This window comes from Lissotriton helveticus, chromosome 6, assembly GCF_964261635.1.
Source record: "Lissotriton helveticus chromosome 6, aLisHel1.1, whole genome shotgun sequence".
Classification (NCBI taxonomy): domain Eukaryota; kingdom Metazoa; phylum Chordata; class Amphibia; order Caudata; family Salamandridae; genus Lissotriton; species Lissotriton helveticus.
This window is the reverse complement of record NC_136067.1, coordinates 1,643,630,678-1,643,638,113: the sequence shown is the minus strand read 5'-3', so window position 1 is coordinate 1,643,638,113 and position 7,436 is coordinate 1,643,630,678.

The following is a 7,436-nucleotide window of genomic DNA, read 5'->3' as shown; positions in this document are numbered from 1 at the left end:
CTTTTCAAAAAGTAGTTTTACTTCCAAAGGATGAAGCGATATGGTAAATTCTAGCACACCACCTTGTCTTTTTCGCTCCTATTGCATGGTCTCTTTTCGGCCTCGCACACCAGTGCTGCTTCTATTGTGGACACCACTCAACTATGCTGCTCCCAGTAATCAAGATAAGCATAACAATTTAATTTTTAGCTTTCAGTTTGAAATTCTACTGTTCTAAAATTTAAAATTTTGCTTTTTTATGTAAATGTACTTTATTAATCTGTTAATAAGATTGAATCTTCTAAGCAGTCTTGGACCATCAGGGATCTTCAGACCACAGAGTAACAATCACTGCCTTAATGTAAAATGTCATAATACATTGCTAGGGGGAATATCCTATGCTAGCTTTAATAAAATTACATGATGACACTTAATGGTCTAGCAGAGGTGATACCTTTAGTAGTTTAAGAGGCGTTTCGGATAATAGCTTCCTAGACCACATGTACCTTATGTGCAGTAGAGGTTTATGCAGCTTCATATGTCTTATGGCCACTAACGTGTGATGGTCAACAAACAAGGGGGCAGATTTACTATATTTTTCACAAAAAATGCAAAGAGTGCTGGATTGTGGGAAAAGGAGACAGCAGGACAGCACAGATTCAACAAAATATGGCGCTTCTACTCATTTCCCAAACACTTGCACACTTTCTGGTTGCCTAGTATCACACACACACCTTTACAGCATAGTACAAAGGTCTCTACATGAATTTAGCATGTATTTCGTACAGGAAGGACGCCCTTCTAGTAAAAAATTACTATGATTGGACTTGCTTTAAAACTTTGTCCATGTTGTATGCTGTACAGTAGGGCACACATGCAAAATTGAAAAGTTTGGATAAAAGAACATTTTTCTCCTCCTTTGCATCTGCCTTGTGGAGAAGTAATTTTTTTGGCACAGAGGCCCTGTCTACAAAGGTTAGTAAATTGGGCACTGCATCAAAAACTATCGGCTTTGGTGACTCTGCACACATTGCGCCAGTGTAGAGTCACCAATAGTAATGCAAACGGAGGCAAATTGTTGATCTGTTGTTACTTGAACATGAAATACCTTGAAAAAAACAACAGCCTAAAAGGGTTTGGCAAAACAGGAACAGTTTGTTTAATTAAGCATGGCGGCTGGGAGAACAGTTACAGGCACAGGGTCTAAGGACTGTCTCAATTTACAATTGGTCTGTGGCTTTCTTTTATACAGTTCATTGTAGGTAGTATAAGATTTCCGGTGTTGAATATATCGTTAGAAATGTAAGTTGGTGCCTTTGGATTCATAAATTAATTGTCTAATGGGAAAATACAGGTGGGCCTCAACCTTGTGTGGACACAATGTTGCCAGTGGTAAGGTAATACTTTATTGTAAAGTTAATTAAAACCATTACACACCATCATCAATAAAAACAGTTTCATGTTTCGGAACAGCCATAACAAATTACGATGATACTGTGGTGAGCTATGAGTAAGAACTGCTATTAAAAAGTACTAAAGCGAAAACTATTAAAATACGGGCAGAGTGTAAGATTGGCCTAAGAACTGGCTCAATTCTGTTATGCCATTAAAAACTTTGCATGGTTGGGCTAACTTGCATTCCCATTCGAATTCAGTTAATTATTGCAGTCCTGAATGTGCCTGGGCCACAAGAGTTGATCCTCTGCATAAACTTGTGCTTGCTTAGTCCCGCCCAAGAAAGCGAACAGTACAATAGGAGGAAAAAAGAAGAAAGAAATCCCAATAGTGCCCTTGTAGCAAAGCAAGCAATTGATTGCTAGAAGACCCAAAAGTTTCAGGGAGACGTCTAAGCCGTAGTTATTTGATTCTTGAGCTCTGACCATTAGCTGTTCAAAGTTTTAGGGTTTGTAGCAGTAAAGCTAAATGAACACCAAGATACCGACTAGACCCTTGTTGCCATCCGATTACTTTGGCTATAAGGGTACAAAGGTTGCGCTGGATTCCGTCACTGTCCTTCCTGCTTTTCCACTAATGCGACTGCAGTGCCTTCTTCATGAGGATTGTGGCACTGGTTTCTGCTCTTCAACCAGACAAATTTGACTTTTTCTGTTTATTCTTCTACTTTATTAAGGTGGGCATCAAGATATTTAACCAATCGGCAGCTCAGTTGGACTTCATCGTGGGAGAAGCATGCCAGGACTGCTTGCCTGCATGACCTTATATGGTTTTTATTGAATAGTGGTCTCAAGAGGGTCCGGCGTTCTTGTAGCAGGTCCTTACAGATGGTATTGAGGTGTATGATGTTTTCTTCGCCGTTACCACAAAGGCGGCACTTTGCTGGCATTGAGGGGCGCAGCCAAAGAGCCAAGTGATTTGCAGAGGGCAACAGTCCTAAGCGAAATTTCAAAAACTTCTCTTTTGTCTTTTTGGTGAAGCTGGTCTGAAGATATGTTTGGGGCCTGAGTTTGGTGTAAGATTGTATAGTTAGCCAGCCATGTGCTCGCTCCGCCAGTGAGGCTTTGTCCTGCAAGAGAGATTATTTTCTGACGATGTTATTTACAGCATTTTTGAAGCCCGCCAAGGGCCCTGGGAGATCCTATAATTGACGCAGCCCCAACTGTTTGATTGCGTCCTCCAGGTGAAGCCTTGCGGGGCAGTTTTCTTTAGTTTGTAGTTCCTTCCACAGGAGAGCGTTGAGTGTTTTTTGCTTCTCCCCTGCTTATTTTGTACCAGCTTTTTAAATATACTCCTTTGCGTGCCAGCTCTTCCTTTGCAAGCCCAAATTCGAGCCTCATTTGCGCAGGTGATGTGTACCTCGGCAAGCCAAAGATCATGCGTACCATCTACCGTTTTCAGCGTCCCTTCCTCTCATCGCTTCGATTCCGTAGGTGATTGATGAAATCAGTTTTATCTGAATCACCTTTATTATTGGAGGAGGCTTGATCCAGTGATCTTGTTTTTTAGGTTTCTTAGAGATACAGCTGTCATTAATTCTCTCTTTTTTATGGCATTGCATTGTGGCTTGAAGCTGCCCTTGGAGTCTAAAATGACCTCCAAGTATCTATATTCGCTTACAACGTCCAGCTTCCTTGAGTCCAAGAACCATTTGTTCGTTGTTTTCATTTTGCGAGTGCTGATACACATGACTTTCGATTTTTCTTGGTTGTTTCTGAGTTTGTTTGTTATAGAGTATTGCGATGTGATGTCCAGCAGCTGCTGTAGGCCTATCGGGGTCCTACTGATGAGCACCAGATCGTTCGCGTAGAGTAAATTGGACAGCTGGGTGCCCCCTAACTTGGGTGCATGGGAATTACTTTTGTTCAGCAAGATTGACAGTTCAGCCATGAAAAAATTAAATAATGTTGGTGCAAGCAAGCATCCTTGTTTTACCCCTGTGCTTGTAGGGATATTCCTGGATAGAAAAATCCCTGCACCTAGGTTGACCTGGACCCAGGTATCACTATGCAGGCGAAGTCATTGGTTTAACAGCAGCAGAGGGATTTTCAGCTTTTAAAATTTTTGCCACAACAGGTTTCTATTGACGTGGTCAAAGGCAGAGCTATAGTCAGTATAGCACAGGTATAGAGGTTGTTTTGCTGCAAGTGCAGAATCAGTCAAAAGAGATAGGGCTAGTATGTTAGTGTTCATCCCCATGTTTTTGCAAAAACTGGTTTGATTATATGGAATTGCTGTTGTGTCTTCCACCCAAGATGTTAGCTCCTGGCGTAAGAGGCCTGCATAGTATTTGGCCTCATTATCGAGTAGGGCTATGAGACAATAGTTTCTTGGGTCATTCCTATCTCCTTTTTAGGTCTCGGACCTAAAGGCTGCACTTGCGCAGTCTGGGGTCGGAGAATTATTGTTTTGTAGTAGCGCTTTAGAACCCGCCTCCCTGCCCTGTCTCTCCTCCATTGGCTGGCTTCCTAAACGGAGGCCAGCCATTGGAGGAGAGATGCGCCACTCCGATTTAGCCCCGTCTTTTTCGGATTTGGGGGCGTAAGTTTTGCTGTTCTTTAGACAGTGACGTTGTCTGTCACTCAAAACAGCAAAACCACGCCCCAATCCGAAAAATTTCAGAAGCTTGCCGCCGCCATTGTTTCTGGGAACAGCCTTGCTGCCACATCTTTCCGTGTATGCGCAAGCCATTACAGCCATTTTGAACAGTCACTCGACAGTCCACTGTGTTCCACGATGGCAAAGAACTCTGTTTTACAGTAGTGAGCAGAGCGGATGTGGCCCAGCGCCCGCGGTTGCCGACTCGAGAGCTGAGGATCACGGCTCGAGTCAGCAGCGCTATGCAACATACTGTGATTCCGGCCGCCATTGTTTCTGGGAACAGCCTCGCTGCCACGTCTTTCCGTGTATGTGCAAGCCATTACAGCCATTTTGAACAGTCACTCGACAGTCCATCACAGTGATGCTTGTTACCTTTGTACACAACCGGCGGGACGTTATCGGTTGTGTTATTTGGGGACTGGAGTGAGTTTAGTTTTGCCTCTTTGGAGGCACCATACATAAAGGTAGCAAAACAAGTTTTTTTTTGTTTATTTTGTTTACTTTCGATTCGATGATCTTGGCCTGCAAACCCTCAAATTAAGAGTAAACTGAACTCGACAGAGCTTTCACCTAGAAACTGCAGTAAAACGAGAGCAATGTCAGAGAGGGGACGTATGTAGGAGTCCCGGTGAACTGCGTCACCCCAGGTACACCTGGCAGAAACAGTGTGAATGTGTGTGGGGGAGGGGCGGGTGTGTGGTGAGCTCTGAGCCACAGGTCCGCTCCAACCCAAGGATCAGTGCAGGGCTGGGAGCCAGCTGCGGGTGGAACCAGTGCGTGGCTCGGGGCCCCTCCCATCTCACGCATCGCTCCACTCAATGGGGCCCCAGCCCCGTTCCTCATGCACCCTCACTAACTCCTAGCCCGGGGGCAGCACAGGGCAGCCTGTAAATCAGAACTGTCAGGAGTTTTCAGTATATGAGTTTAATTTGTGCTGAGCAGGGTATGTATGCACTGGGGCACATACTGGTCACAAGTTACCAACGTAACACAATATATATCAGTTTAATTTGTGCTGAGCAAGGTATGCACTGGGGCACATACTGCTCACAAGTTACCGGCCTAAAGGGAAACATGTCAGTCGCTCGCATCCAAAATACTTGTGAGTTACCAGCTCCAATCAATGCTCGGAGAGAAAAATGCACAAATACATAAGGATATGAAACACAGCAAACACTAATTTAGACTATGCTTGCATAGAGAAACTTTGCACTCCCCTACTTTAAAAACACACCTTGCCGCTGTTCTCTGCATGCTTGGAATACTGCAATGCCCTCTCCAAACTCGACACAAAGGTTCAAAAGTCTCAAAATAGGGAAGTATGTCTCATTTTGCAATTAGGAAGCATCAGTGGGCCAGCTCTGAGGGGACGGGGAAGCCTTCACTGACTGACCGTGCACTCCAGGATGTTATTCATGATTCTACGCCCCGCCCACCAGAAGGACCCTCACTTTCAGGCACTGAGGCCACATTGCCAACCCTCGGCTCACGCCGATGAACCAAGGGAACAGTGTCAGACGCGGGAGACGGGCGCTTCTGTGAAAGTGGAGCCTGCATCTGGAATTCCCTCCCCGGAACATCTGTACCCCCTCCAATTTAATGCTCTTCACAACCCCCCTCCCCCTCCGTCCAGATACTGGCGCCCGTCATCGCTTCAGCATAGCATGCAACCTTCCAGTGATCAGTGCAATGCTGTGACGTATCACACAATGAGTGTAATGAGCATGTGCTGCCTCTCTGACCGCTCTCGGGATACACTCAGCGAAAGCAAGACCCCGGGCCATGTACATGTGAAGCTCTGCAAGAGCTGTATGTACCTGACTGCTCTCCTACTTTGCCTGTGTCTTTGTGCGTCCGCTCCTCCTTGCATTTGATGCTCAAGGCCAGCTTGCACATGCGTAGCCTGGGATCAGTGCTTGCGTTTATTCTTAGGTGCTTTGGCAAGGTGTGCGTTTAAGCGGAGGCATGGTGCAACATATACCTATCTGCGGAGCGCTTCCCTCCATAAAGGTACTTGCACGAGCTTGCACTGCTAACTGTTTTCGTTGGCGAGTGTTGCTCCATTGATAAATTCTTCCCCCTGATTGCACTCGTGTTTTTCTTGCCTTCTGCCCCGCTGTCTGTGTATGATTGCACTCAGGAGATTAGGGTCTGGTCTCCTGCTGGTCACCTTCTGCACGGCCTCACTGGCACGCCGTGGAAACTGTGAGGCATCGAGGCATAGGAGCTAGGATCAAGGTAAGAGATCTGTGGTCACCTGCCTGCCACCCCTCTCACTACCTTACTCTCTATCTCACTACATAACAACTTCACTCTCTCTCTCTCTAACTCACTACCTCACTCACTCTTTATCTCACTACCTCACTCGCTCTCTTTCTATCTCACTAACTCACTTTCACTCTCTCTTTCACTACCTCTCTCTCTATCTCAATACCTCACAACACCACTCTCTGCTTATATCTCACTACCTCACAACATCCCTCTCCCTCACTACCTCACTCTTTCACTACCTAACTCTCTCTATCTCACTACCTCACTCTCTCTCTCACTACCTCACTCTCTCTATTTCAATACCTCACTCTCTCTCTGCTAATGCAATAAGTCTCAAATATGCAAAAAATTAAACTATTGCCAATAGAAATGACAATGATATTTATTTAAGGGTACAATTTTTTTTTTTTTTAAAAGAGCAATGCCAACAGCTCTAACTATAATATTGCCGAGACCATTGCATTGTAAATGCTTGTTTGAAGATTGGGGAGATGATTTCGCCCCTACAGGATGGTGGGATTGTTGAGGACTGCAGATTTTTTTCAAAGATTGGTCTGAAAACGACAGCCCAGTATTCCGGCTCTTGTTTGAACAAGATTGGGGGAATACCATTTGGACCAGTGGGTAACATGTCCAGATGTCTGGCATGGGGAACACGTGATCCCTGCGTGTGCTGTGTCCTGATTGACTACATGTTCTTAACTCAAGTGGCATCTGACTTTCTGGTGTTTTAGGAGTGCGCCTATCCCCTCCGGTGTGCTTTATTGGGGCCAATCTTCCCTGACTATTGTAATGTTGCTGTGCCTATCTATAGGATTGATCTAAGGTTTCCTGTTATTGCGTTTGTCTGCTGGCTACGTGACTCCCCACCTGTGACCTATCAATCATTGATCTCTGGCCTAGGTCTTAAAGCTTGCCTATGTATTTGCGAGTTGGGGTTGATGTGGAGTTCACAACAGCCGATGTCGTTAACAAATATGCAATTTTGTTCTCATAAATATATGTATCGTTTTTCATATTAGCATCGACTTTTTCCATATTTTCACCGTTATTTACTTTCCAGTGCTAGAAAGTTGCCTCAAATTAACGTAAAGCTGCATTTTACCTTATCATGCAATCTATAATAGGAT